Source organism: Aquarana catesbeiana, linkage group LG04 (genome assembly GCF_042186555.1).
Source record: "Aquarana catesbeiana isolate 2022-GZ linkage group LG04, ASM4218655v1, whole genome shotgun sequence".
Lineage (NCBI taxonomy): Eukaryota > Metazoa > Chordata > Amphibia > Anura > Ranidae > Aquarana > Aquarana catesbeiana.
Genome location: NC_133327.1, coordinates 162539277 through 162554406, shown reverse-complemented (window position 1 = coordinate 162554406; position 15130 = coordinate 162539277).

Sequence of the window (15130 nt, the reverse complement as noted above, 5' to 3'; positions counted from 1 at the left end):
ATTGTGACACAAGTTGCGGGAAAGAGACAAATTTTTTTTTTTTTTTGCACAAAGTTGTCACTAAATGATATATTGCTCAAACATACCATGGGAATATGTGAAATTACACCCCAAAATACATTCTGTTGCTTCTCCTGAGTATGGGGATACCACATGTGTGGGACTTTTTGGGAGCACAGCCGCGCACGGGACCCCGAAAACCAAGCACCGCCTTCAGGCTTTCTAAGGGCGTACATTTTTTATTTCACTCTTCACTGCCTATCACAGTTTCGGAGGCCATGGAATGCCCAGGTGGCAACCCCCCCCAAATTACCTCATTTTGGAAAGTAGACACCCCAAGCTATTTGCTGAGAGGTATAGTGAGTATTTTGCAGACCTCACTTTTTGTCACAAAGTTTTGAAAATTGAAAAAAGAAAAAAAAATGTTTTTTCTTGTCTTTCTTCATTTTCAAAAACAAATGAGAGCTGCAAAATACTCACCATTCCTCTCAGCAAATAGCTTGGGGTGTCTACTTTCCAAAATGGGGTCATTTGGGGGGGTTGTGCCACCTGGGTATTCCATGGCCTCCGAAAGTGTGTTAGGCAGTGAAGAGTGAAATCAAAAATTTACACCCTTAGAAATCCTGAAGGCGGTGATTGGTTTTCGGGGCCCCGTACGCGGCTAGGTTCCTAAAAAGTCCCACACATGTGGTATCCCCATACTCAGGAGAAGCAGCTAAATGTATTTTGGGGTGCAATTCCACATATGCCCATGGCCTGTGTGAGCAATATATCATTTAGTGACAACTTTTTGTAATTTTTTTTTTTTCATTATTCAATCACTTGGGACAAAAAAATGAATATTCAATGGGCTCAACATGCTTCTCAGCAATTTCCTTGGGGTGTCTACTTTCCATAATGGGGTCATTTGTGGGGGTTTTGTACTGCCCTGCCATTTTAGCACCTCAAGAAATGACATAGGCAGTCATAAATTAAAGGCTGTGTAAATTCCAGAAAATGTACCCTAGTTTGTAGGCGCTATAACTTTTGCGCAAACCAATAAATATACACTTATTGACATTTTTTTTTACCAAAGACATGTGGCCGAATACATTTTGGCCTAAATGTATGACTAAAATTGAGTTTATTGGATTTTTTTTATAACAAAAATTAGAAAATATCATTTTTTTTCAAAATTTTCGGTCTTTTTCCATGTATAGCGCTAAAAATAAAAACGGCAGAGGTGATCAAATACCATCAAAAGAAAGCTCTATTTGTGGGAAGAAAAGTACGCAAATTTAGTTTGGGTACAGCATTGCATGACCGTGCAATTAGCAGTTAAAGCGACACAGTGCCAAATTGTAAAAAGTGCTCTGGTCAGTAAGGGGGTAAATCCTTCCGGGGCTGAAGTGGTTAATTTGTTTCACTTTAATATCAAGTTTTTGCACTCTATTCATTCCAGGTGAGGATTTATTTACTAATGTTTTATATTGAATAAGCGCACCATTATTTTGCATATTTTATTATTTATGAGTGTGTGTGAGTTCACTTATTGAATGGTAGCAGCTGTTCTTTGTTCACTTTATTAATATCTCACAGTGTAAGGTATATTAGCATAGCAGCTCATAAGTTCTTTTCTACAATGCAGTTTGTGACTGCTGCAGGTCCAGATAACAACAATCAACATTTATTTTTTCAGCCACACTGCCATGGACAAGCCCTCCTGCAGGCTTTGTCAGCATGTCACAAGCATGTTCCTTTGAGAGTGCATTGATTTCTGGAATTGAATGGTGGTTATACATCACAGTTGAGAGGCACAAGGGGGCAGCATATTTACTCCTACCCCAGCCCAATCTGTTGATGAAACTGGAGAGGACTTACATGGCTATGTGATTACTAATATTCACAGCTAGCTATGATATTCACAAAACTTATTTTGAGGAAAGGATTTGGCTAATGTACAGTAGGAGAAGGGATTAAATGATTATTTTACAGGTTTTGTGGAGTTAGAGTCAATTTAATGGATTGTATATAAACACAAAACATATTTATGTGTAATTATTATATTTTGTCACAGTTTTGAACCAGTATTCTAGAATATTTACCACTTTTTAACATGTGTTTTAGTCAGGATAATCACCTTTTTCAGTGATATTTTTTGGTACGTGCCCAAAACAGATTTAGGGTCAAACATTTGTAATGTTTTAAGTGCCATGACCTACACTGAGTGGCAGTGGCATTTCACCAGGTCATGAGCAACTTTGCATGTGTGGCTTTAATATGCCCATACCTTTTTTACCAGCTCTACTATGTAGTCCAATGATACACCTTTTCCTTCATCTGGGTATGGTTCTTGTTGTAGCATGAAACAGATTTACTGTAATCAGGCATACCAGGATGGTTGTTGGTACTCATGCAAGCTGCTTATTTTGTAGCTCTTGATTAGTTTGGCAATTTACTTTTATTTCAGATATTTATATAGGTGAGTATAGTAGCAAGTCCTAGTTGCAATCTTGAAACACCCAATACGAGGACAATATGCGACCGGTCTAAACTATGTGGCATGTTCACCAATGCCAGGAGCATGGCGGACAAGATGGGTGAACTAGAGATACTGTTGTACAAGGAGGATTTGGATTTTGTGGAAATTTCAGAGACCTGGTTCAACAGCTCTCATGATTGGCTGGCAAACATTCAAGGGTATACCCTATACCGCAAGGATAGAGAGGGTAAAAAAGGGGGAGGGGTATGCCTATATATCAAGAATAATGTACAAGTGAATGTGAGAGATGACATCACTGAGGGAGCTAGGGAGGAGGTGGAATCCTTATGGGTAGAGCTCCAAAGGGATGAAGCTAAGGGGAAAATAATACTGGGAGTATGCTATAGGCCCCCTAACCTGAGGGAGGAAGTGGAGACGGATCTCCTATCACAAATTGGATTAGCAGCAAGGATGGGAAGTGTTATCATAATGGGGGAATTTAATTATCCAGACATAGACTGGGCGGAGGGAACCGCACATTCATTTAAGGCTCGCCAGTTCCTTAATGTCTTGCAGGACAATTTTATGGGTCAGATGGTAGACGCACCAACTAGAAATAAAACATTACTGGATCTACTGATTACCAACAATACAGACCTGATCACAGATGTGGAAATACGGGGCAATTTAGGTAACAGCGATCACAGGTCAATTAGTTTCAGTATAAATCACACAAATAGGAAACATGAAGGGAACACAAAGACACTGAATTTCAAAAGAGCCAACTTCCCTAAACTACAAACCTTGCTAAAAGGCATAAATTGGGATAAAATATTAGGAACAAAGAATACGGAGGAGAGATGGGTTTGCTTTAAGAGCATATTAAATAAGGGCATTAGCCAATGTATCCCATTGGGTAATAATTTAAAAGAGCGAACAAAAATCCTGGATGGCTTAACTCCAATGTAAAAATGCATATAAAAGCAAAGGAGAAGGCCTTCAAAAAATACAAGGTTGAGGGATCATTCTCAGCATTCAGACTTTATAAAGAATGCAATAAGAAATGTAAGGGTGCAATTAGGACGGCTAAGATAGAACATGAAAGACACATAGCGGAGGAGAGCAAAAAAATCCCAAGAAATTCTTTAAGTATGTAAACAGTAAAAAAGGGAGGACAGACCATATTGGCCCCATAAAGAATGAGGAAGGACATCTGGTTACAAAGGATGGGGAGATGGCAAAGGTATTGAATTTATTCTTCTCCTCAGTATTCACGAGTGAATCGGGGGGCTTCAGTAACCAAAACTGCAGTGTTTATCCTCATGACACAACACAGGAAGCACCTACATGGTTAACAGAGGACGGAATTAAAATTAGACTTGAGAAACTTAACATTAATAAATCCCTGGGACCAGATGGCTTGCATCCGAGGGTACTTAGGGAACTCAGTCAGGTGATTGCCAGACTGTTGTTCCTAATTTTTACAGACAGTCTATTGACTGGAATGGTACCAGCTGATTGGAGAAAAGCCAATGTAGCACCAATATTTAAAAAGGGCCCAAAAAACATCCCTGGGAATTACAGACCAGTTAGCCTAACATCAATAGTATGTAAACTCTTGGAGGGGATGATAAGGGACTATATACAAGATTTTAGTAATAAGAATGATATCATTAGCAGTAATCAGCATGGATTCATGAAGAATCGTTCTTGCCAAACCAATCTATTAACCTTCTATGAGGAGGTGAGTTGCCATCTAGATAAAGGAAGGCCCGTAGACGTGGTGTATCTGGATTTTGCAAAAGCATTCAACACAGTTCCCCATAAACGTTTACTGTACAAAATAAGGTGCGTTGGTATGGACCATAGGGTGAGTACATGGATTGAAAACTGGCTACGTGTTCAGAGGGTGGTGATAAATGGGGAGTACTCAGAATGGTCAGGGGTGGGCAGTGGGGTTCCCCAGGGTTCTGTGCTGGGACCAATCCTATTTAATTTGTTCATAAACGATCTGGAGGATGGGATAAACAGTTCAATCTCTGTATTTGCAGACGATACTAAGCAAAGCAGGGCAATAACTTCTCCACAGGATGTGGAAATCTTGCAAAAAGACCTGAACAAATTAATGGGGTGGGCGACTACATGGCAAATGAGGTTCAATGTAGAAAAATGTAAAATAATGCATTTGGGTGGCAAAAATATGAATGCAATCTATACACTGGGGGGAGAACCTCTGGGGGAATCTAGGATGGAAAAGGACCTGGGGGTCCTAGTAGATGATAGGCTCAGCAATAGCATGCAATGCCAAGCTGCTGCTAATAAAGCAAACAAAATATTGGCATGCATTAAAAGGGGGATCAACTCCAGAGATAAAACGATAATTCTCCCGCTCTACAAGACTCTGGTCCGGCCGCACCTGGAGTATGCTGTCCAGTTCTGGGCACCAGTCCTCAGAAGGGATGTACTGGAAATGGAGCGAGTACAAAGAAGGGCAACAAAGCTAATAAAGGGTCTGGAGGATCTTAGTTATGAGGAAAGGTTGCGAGCGCTGAACTTATTCTCTCTGGAGAAGAGACGCTTGAGAGGGGATATGATTTCAATTTACAAATACTGTACTGGTGACCCCACAATAGGGATAAAACTTTTTCGCAGAAGAGAGTTTAATAAGACTCGCGGCCACTCATTACAATTAGAAGAAAAGAGGTTTAACCTTAAACTATGTAGAGGGTTCTTTACTGTAAGAGCGGCAAGGATGTGGAATTCCCTTCCACAGGCGGTGGTCTCAGCGGGGAGCATTGATAGCTTCAAGAAACTATTAGATAATCACCTGAATGACCGCAACATACAGGGATATGTAATGAAATACTGACACATAATCACACACATAGGTTGGACTTGATGGACTTGTGTCTTTTTTCAACCTCACCTACTATGTAACTATGTAACAATATAGTGCAGATAATTTATTAAACATTTTACATTCATATCAGGGATCTTAAGTCCCTGCCCTAAAGGAGCTTACAGTCTAAGATCCCTATCTCACATAAATACATACACATACACTAGCCCAACTTGAACAGGAGCCAAATAACATGCCAGCATGTAGATGGAGTGTGGGAGGAAACTGGAGTATTTAGAGAAAACCTACTTAGAAACCTACTTCTTTGCTTACAACGACATTACAAGTTTAAGCAGGTCACTTAGAGAAAACCCACACATGCACAGGAAGAGCATGCAAACTCTATCTAGAGTGTGTTCTTCAGTACTGCAAGGCAGAAGTGCTAACCACTAAGCTACTGCCCATGAAGACTATTTTTCTGTACAACATAGTATTGTTTATTCATTCAAAAAATGCTCCCACGCACCTTTTATCATTGTACATTTTTTTATAAATTCCAATAATAAATAACACAATACACAAAATAATTTACTAAATATCATAAACATGTTTTAAATGTGTTTTAAAGTTGACATATCAGCCCTAAACACAATATGTTACCCAACACAATCTGAGCTCAGTTTTAAATGAGTTGGACAATTCTCATCCACATTATAAGTGTTTTTGTTCTATTTAACAAATAAAAGTAGCTTAGCACAGCCAGTGTTGGAACTACTCTTAATGACCCAGTGACATCATTATGGGTAGAGCTTCAAAGGGAGAAAACCAAGGGGAAAGTAATACTAGGAGTTTGCTATAGGCCCCCTAACCAAAGGAAAGGGGGGGCAGACTTACTATAGGGATAAGCCGAACACCCCCAGTTTGGTTCGCATCCAGAACATGCGAACAGACCTAAAGTTTGCGCGAACATTCAAAGAACACTGTTAAAGTCTATGGGACTCGAAAGTGAGAAATCAAAAGTGCAAATTTTAAAGGCTAATGTACTAGTTATTGTCCTAAAAAGGGTTTGGGGACCTGGGTCCTGCCCCAGGGCACATGTATCAATGCAAAAGAAAGTTTTCAAAATGGCCGTTTTTTCCGGAGCAGTGATTTTAATGATGCTTAAAGTGAAAAAATAAAAGTGAAATATTCCTTTAAATATCGTACCAGGGGGTGTCTATAGTATCCCTGTAAAGTGGCGTGTGTTTCCCGTGTTTAGAACAGTCCTTGCACAAAATGACATTTCTAAAGAAATAAAGGTCATTTAAAACTGCTTGCGGCTGTAATGTAATGTCGGGTCCTGGCAATGTGGATGAAAATTATTGAGAAAAACGGCATGGGTAACCCCCCCAGCCCATTACCAGGCCCTTTGGGTCTTGTATAAATATTAAAGGGAACCCAGCACCCAAATTAAAAATGAAAGAAAAGGCGTGGAGCCCCCAGGCCCTATATACTCTAAACAGCACTATACAGGTGGTCAAAACAAGACAGGGACTGTAGGTTTGTTCTTATGTTGAATCTGTTTTTTAAGTAACAATAATAACCCAACGCCAATGAATGTACACCTGGGGAGGTCACTTAGGGCATATGATGAATGACATATAGTATGATTAGCATACCCTGTGGTACATAACATGAATTATATAAAATTACATCACTTGAACTTAGGAGGGGGGGAGAACAGGAGGGGAACCAGTGCAGCTAGACCTGTTACTGATTGGACTTTTTTGTCTGTTTTATAATTCTTATTCAAGTGCATAATGTTTTGTCATCATGGGATTATTTTTGACAATTGTTTTATCATTCACTAATTTTTTTACAATCTGGATCTATTAAAACTTTTAATTAATTTTCACTTTGGACTGCTGCTATTGTCTTTGTGACATTCAGAGCGCTGGGCATCTTTTGTTTGTTTTTTTATTACATTTTTTAAGTGTAGCTCCAGCCAAAAAATCTATTTTTAAGCTTTTTGGATAACATAGGGAAGGGTTATCATCACCCCTGTAACATTTGTTTTGCTGTCTGTGCACCTGTTCAGAAGATTTCACCTCACTAACTGTCCCAATGACAATTGGATTTTGAAAATGTGGAGTTTTTAGGGAAACAAGGAGTGGTGATAATAAAGCATCAGTGGAGACCCCTTTTCCTCATATTAACTCTTACAGGAGAGAATTTCCCTTCCTAGGGGTAGATTTCCTCTTACTTCCTGTTGTCTCCCTCTGTTTGTAAGTCAGATGTTTGAAAGTAGGGGACCGCCTGTATATACTATATACTCTGCAAAAATTTGGGCCTTAGGTGTTGGTGGCGCTGGAATGGGCCCTGCTGTGAAATATTATATCAAGAATTGTAATTACATTCCCTTGTTGAGCAGGGTCAGAAAAATTGGGCCTTTGATGGTGGTGTGGTGGTGTTGCCACAACACTGTAAGGCCTCACAGTTACTCTTGGTGAGTGCTGGAACGGGCCCTACTGTGAAATATGGGAAAAAATATATAAACTAAATATATAAACTCGCGCTGATGGTGTGAAAAAATATTCTTTAAACATTTTTTTTATATAATGGGTGGTAAAAAAATGGGTGGTAAATAATGATTGAATGAAGCTGCTATACACAAAGTGCTAGATACTTGAACATAGTGGTAAAATATATAAATAAAGCACTCACAAACAAAAACCTATAATAAGAAGTGATAACAAAAAACATAAAGTCCATAAAAAACTATGAAGGTACTTCACAAATAGTGTGTAAAAATGCAGGGAATGCTTCACATCTGATGTACGGAAAGTGCAGAAAAAATGTTGCAGAACAATTTTCAGGTGTACCAAGACACCCCCACATTTGTCCCCACTCACCAAATCACAATGACACCCAGCTTTTCAGTCTGGGAGTCAGTAAAGGCTTGTAACAATATCCAAGGAATGTTGAAGGATGGTAGGTTCACTGATGAGATGATAAACGATCCTCCAACGTATCCTGTGTGATAGGCGGGCCTGCAGGAATACTGTCTGGATAAAGGGGGCCTTGAGAGGTAAGGAAGTCCTCCTCTTCCTTCCAAAAGGAAGACAAGAGGGACAGTATCAGTGATGCATGCACTGTCACTGCTCACCATTCTCATGGCCTCCTCAAATGGTGACAGGACAGTGCATGCATCCTTGATCATTAGCCACTGGCGTGTCAAAAAAAAGCCAAGCTCCCCTGACCCTGTCCTGGTGCCATACTTGCACAGGTACTCATTGATGGCCCTCTGCTGTGTGTGCAGCTGCTGCAGCATTGCCAATGTTGAGTTCCACCTGGTGGGCATTTCACAGATGAGGCGGTTCTTGGGCAGGTTGCCTTCCTTTTAAAGGTCAGCCAGCCGAGCGCTGGCATTATATTACTGTTGGAAATGCCCACAGACTTTCCTAGTCTACCTCAGGAGATCCTGTAAGCCCTGGTACCTGCACAAGAACTGCTGCACCACCAAATTAAGGATGTGACCAAACAGGAAACATGGGTCAAGTGTCCCTGTCAGAGGGCGGAGAGGAGGTTGGTGCCATTTTCGCAAACCACCATTCCTGGTTGAAGCTGGCATGGCGTCAACCACCTCTGAACCTGCCCCTGCAGAGCTGCCAGAATCTCTGCCCCAGGTGGCTCCTGTCCCCTAAGCAGACCAACTCAAGCACCGCATGGCATCTTTTTGCCTGAGTACTTGCGTAGCCCCTAGAATGCCTACAGAGCACCACTGGTTCCGAGGACAAATTTGCACAGGAAGAGGCCATAGAGGAAGAAGAAGAGGAGGGGTGGAGGAGAGAGGTGTGGCAGAATTTCCACTACCAGCATTTTGGAGGCGTGGTGGTGGAACAAGCTCCAACATTACTGCACCCTGTTCTGCATCCTTCCCAGCTGCCAGCAGGGTTACCCAGTGTGCCGTGAAAGAAAGGTAATGTTCCTGTCAATGCCTGCTGGACCATGAGTCAGCGGTAATATGCACCTTACCACTGACCACCCTGTCCAACGAGGCCAAGACATTGCCTTCCACATGCCGGTAGTGAGCTGGAATGGCCTTCCGAGAAAAAAAATGGCATTTGGGAACCTGCCACTGAGGTACCGCACATTACACAAATTCTCTCTCAGCCGCTGAGCATGTGGATGGCTGGGACCGAATTTCTTTCAATGGTTTAGCAACTGGGGTAGGGAAATTTGCCTGCTACAAACGGGTTTAGGTGTACCGCTAGCAGATTGCCCACAAGTGCTTGGGACACCTAATTCTACACCTTCATTCCTCTCAGTGCAGGTCTCTGAGAGGACTGAAGGTATAGTGGGGTTGGAGATCCCAGCTGATGAGGAGCAAGGAGAGGTCTGCCTTGTTCTTTGGTGTGGGTCTTTTAAGTACTGTTGCCAATGGACTGCATGGGAGCTCAACATGTGTCTGGTCAAACATGTGGTGCCCAAGCAGCTGCTGTTTTGGCCATGCTTGATACACTTCAGACATATGTTGCAAACAGCAATGGTGCAATCTGCTGCACATGTCTCAAAAAAGGCCCACACCAAAGAACTTTTGAGAAAACGTGCAGAGTCAGCAGCGCCCTGCACATGCGGAGCTCTGCAGTGTGATGCAGTCGGTTGGCTGTCCTTAAGCTGGCCCCTGGAGGGCATCCTACCTAGTTGAAGATGTGCTGCCTCCTTCTCCTCCTCCTCCTCTCTTCTATCAGGCACCCATGTAGAGTCAGTGACCTCATCATCCCCTCCCTCCTTGCCACTGGAGCAAACTGAAGCTGGGGGAACATGACTGCCAGTTTGTTGTCCTTCTTGGGCACCCCCCTCTCTCTGGGCTCACGCTACTGCCTTCATCCTCAACCTGGGTACCATCATCAGAGCCTTCATCCTCCTGCAGCATTTACCCGACACTGAAGGAGTGATTGATGCCATTGAGAAGATGTAATAGTCCGCTTTGGCAGCTGCATTGGCAGCCAAACTTGTTTTAGCCTGGGTGACAGAGGATGAGGAGGATGAGGACATCTTTGTTATCCACTCTGCCAACTCTTCTGCATGTTGTGGCTCAACACGGCCAGCTGTCAAAAAAAGGACAAGCGTGTCACATGGACACATGCTGTGGATGCACCGTGTCCATGACCAGCACTGTTGGCTGTAGACACAGAGCCTGCTTGCCCTCTCTTAGTGGCCTGTGAGCATTTGCCTTTCCTTGGTGGCCTTCCAGACATGCTGTAAAATTGGATTAGCAAAACACCGCCTGAAGTTTACTTGAAAAATTACACCAAGAATGGCCTGCAGTCAGGTATAGGCTTGGCTAGACTAGAATGCAGTGGATATATATGTAGGAGACTGCATATATACTGTATCTTTATGCACTGCAGATCACTGAATCACCTGCCTGGCCTGCCTGCCTGAAAGTGTCTTTGAATACGTACACCAGGAATAGCCTATAGTCAGGTATAGACTTGGCTAGCCTAGAATGCAGTGGATATATATGTAGGAGACAGTAGATATATATATTTTGTGCACTGCAGATCACTGGATCACCTGCCTGCCTGCCTGCAAGTGTATTTGAAAATGTACACCAGCAATGGCCTGCAGTCAGATATAGGCTTGGCTAGACTGGAATGCAGTGGATATATATATGTTGGAGACTGTATATATATTTAATGCACTGCAGATCACTGAATCACTTGCCTGCCTGAAAGTGTATTTAAAAACGTACACCAGCAATGGCCTGCAGTCAGATATAGGCTTGGCTAGACTGGAATGCAGTGGATATATATATGTAGGAGACTGAATATATATTTTATGCACTGGAAATCACTGAATCGCCTGCCTGTCTGGAAGTGTATTTGAAAACATACACCAGGAACTACCTGCAGTCAGATATAGGCTTGGCTAGACTAGAATGCAGTTGATATATATGTAGGAGACAGTATACATATTTTATGCACTGCAGATCACTGAATAACCTGCCTGGCCTGCCTGCCTGCCTGAAAGTGTATTTGAAAACGTACACCAGGAACGGTCTGCAGTGAGATTTAACTTAACTGGATACAGTGTATATATATATATACCTGTATATACAGTGGGGATGGAAAGTATTCAGACCCTCTTAACTTTTCAGTCTTTGTTATATTGCAGCTTTTTGCTAAAATCATTTAAGTTCATTTTTTTCCTCATTAATGTACACACAGCACCCTATATTTACAGAAAAACACAGAATTGTTGACATTTTTGCAGATTTATTAAAAAAGAAAAACTGAAATATCACATGGTCCTAAGTATTCAGACCATTTGCTGTGACACTCATATATTTAACTCAGGTGCTGTCCATTTCTTCTGATCATCCTTGAGATGGTTCTACACCTTCATTTGAGTCCAGCTGTGTTTGAATATACTGATTTGACTTGATTAGGAAAGCCACACACCTGTCTATATAAGACCTTACAGCTCACAGTGCATGTCAGAGCAAATGAGAACCATGAGGTCAAAGGAACTGCCTGAAGAGCTCAGAGACAGAATTGTGGCAAGGCACAGATCTAGCCAAGGTTACAAAAACATTCTGCTGCACTTAAGGTTCCTAAGAGCACAGTGGCCATAATCTTTACATGGAAGAAGTTTGGGATGACCAGAACCCTTCCTAGAGCTGGCCGTCTGGCCAAACTGAGTTATCAGGGGAGAAGAGCCTTGGTGAGAGAGGTAAAGAAGAACCCAAAGATCACTGTGGCTGAGCTCCAGAGATGCAGTCGGGAGATGGGAGAAAGTTGTAGAAAGTCAACCATCACTGCAGCCCTCCACCAGTCGGGGCTTTATGGCAGAGTGGCCCGACGGAAGCCACTGCAGTGTTAGCAGGATTAGCTCCAACATCTTCCAGCACCTGCGTTTAGCCGCTCCACCCCTGCCAACAAGTGCAGTGTCAGTAGATCACTGTCACTTCTGATATCAGTGTGATGCACTGATACATACAAAACTGCAGCGTTAGCAAGATCATACCTGATATTAAATGGTTTTTTAGCAGTTCAAGCAGTCCCTGACAGCCAGGTGCTCATTTATTTGTGAGTCTCACTAGGTACCTGTAAATTTAGTTGCCAAAAATGTCCAACAAAAGGTACACTAGTGAAGAGCCCTGCAGGATTCTGAGTATGTCAGATGAGAGCAAAGGGGAAGCCTCATTGACAGAATCAGACTCAGAATACAAACCTGTAGAAAGCAACGGCACCCTGACAGATAACTCAGATGATGAAAAAGAGGTCCCTGCTAAGGTGAGGCATACCAGCCCCATGCCCAGGGTACTGAGGTGCTACAATCACATGAAGATTTTCATTTGCAGTACTAGTGCCGAACTATCTTTTGGCAAACTGGCAAGCACCAGCAGCCTAGTACATCATGGTCTTTTACACACCAGCACTGCAGTATCACTTGGTGATGTGGCAAGTCCCATAAGTGCAGTCCAAGCTGGTGTGGTGGCTAGCACAAGTAGCATTCCGCAGCCACTAAGAATTAGAACACAGGCCTGTAATGCATATAGTGTCCTTCCTGATGTGCTTGCAAATCCCGATTGGCAGAGCATAGATTCTGCAGCACCCGTACTTCCACCATTCACTGCTAAACCCTGAATTCAGGTGGAAACAGCAAATTTAACAACCTTTAATTGTTTGAGCTGTTTTTCAATGAAGATCTCTATCAATCGATTGTGGATGAAAGCAATTTATATGCCAAGCAATTTATCGCCGCCAACCCAAATTCGTTCCTTGCCAGAGAATTCAAATTGAAAGGTATCACGGTTTACAAATTTAAACCTTTTTTTTTTTTTTTTTTTTTTTCATTGAAAGATTTTTATTGAATTTTTCAGTAATATACAGAAAAAGGTTGGAAACAGGAAATATACACCAAATGATAAATAAAAATAAAAATAAAGAACAATAAGAAGCACATATCCAAAGCAATCGTATGATAACTTTACAGGTTATGTATACAATTAATTATGCATAATGGTATTTGTCAGTCCATGTTTTCCACAGTTTGTCAAATTTATCACATTTAAGCGAGTTAATTGCTATTAATCGTTCAAATGTGTAGTTTTGCTGGACCTTCCTAGTTACATCAGTAATGTTAAGTGTTGGAGCGTTTTTCCAGTTACGAAGTATCAAGGACCTAGCAACCAACAGTATGTGTGTTACTACATGCCTCATGGAGTATGGGAATTTTTCTAATCCAATCAGTAGTATAGCCAGTTTTGGGTCTGGGGGATGTAATAATTCCTGTGATTTCCGCTATAAGTTTAAAGGTGTTGTTCCAGAAGCTAGTGACGTTAGGGCATTCCCAGAACATGTGGAGAAGATGGCCTTTATGTCCTCATTTTCCCCAGCATAGAGGTGAGGTGTTAGGAAACATTTTTTGAGAGTCTACATGGGGTATATTGCCAGCGATGTATTATCTTAAGCGATGTTTCCCAGTGAGTAGTGCAGTGTGATACAGTTTGTACGATCTTAAACGCGAATTGCCATTGTTTGTCTGTGATCAAAGTTCCTATATCCATATCCCATTTAAAATGTGTTCTTGATTTTTTGAACTTTGTTTTTTCCTGTAGTAGGTTATAGTATATAGATATGCCTTTGTTGTGCAATGAGCTTCGACCTTCGGGTTAGGTGATGCCATGCTGGGATTGGCAGGTGGATACTGTTCCATGGGTGTGTGTGTATGAAGTGAGCCACACGTATGCAGGTAAAGAGCATGTTTTGTGGCATATTATGTTCTTTCATTAAGCAGGCTGCAGGTTTTAGTCTATTATTGTGGAATAAGTCTTGTACACTGTTAATCCCTTTAGAAGGGAATATTTTCAGGGATATCATTGGTATATTGGCTTCAACCACGCTTAAAGGGAATGTAAAATCTATTGCTCTACTATTAGTAATTTGGCGAGATAGGAGGAATCTCCAGGCTCTAATTGAGATGATGATAGTGGGGGCTAGATTCTTAAGATTCCAGGGTATCCAACTATCACCTATTAGGACCGATGGTAGGTCTGATACCGGAGCTAAGGATTTTTCAATCTCCACCCACAACGGTACCTCAGTGGAAGAAAACCAGTACTTGAGTTGGTCTAGTCTAATCTAGTTGCCCACATATAATCATGAACATCTATTAGTCCCGCCCCACCTGCTCTTTTATGAGGAATTAGAGTGGATTGTGAGCATCTTGCTTTCTTTGTGCCCCACAGGAGTTACCATTGGAGACTAGAGAGGGATTGGAGATACTGTGCCTGGATGGTGATCGGGAGTACTCTAAAAATATATAGAATTTGCGGGAGAATTAGCATTTTAAATGCTGCTAACTTTGGCTATGTTGTTGGTTTGGGTCGTTATTTTGGTTAGAAGGGGTTTCAAGTTAGCATCAATTAGGGAGCTGGTGTGGTTAGTTAGGGTAATGCCTAGGTATGGTATACCTTTGGAGCTCCAAGTGTACGGAAGTGATTGCTGTAATGTAATACGATCATTGGCGGTTACACCTAGGTCAAGGATGAGAGATTTGGAGCAATTCACCCGGTAGTATGATACTTTACCAAAAGAATTCAGTATTTCATGTGCTGTAGGGAGTGAGGTACTAGGATTTGTCAATAACAATATCACGTCATCGGCGAATAAATTGATAACATGTGTAGTGGTTCCAAATTGAAAACCAGTTATGCTAGCATGTGATCTAATGGCCTCCGCCAGGGGTTCAATCATGAAATCATTAAAAATCGTTGGGGATAAGGGACAGCCCTGGCGAGTTCCATTCATTATTTGAAATGGAGTGGAGAGCATGCTGGA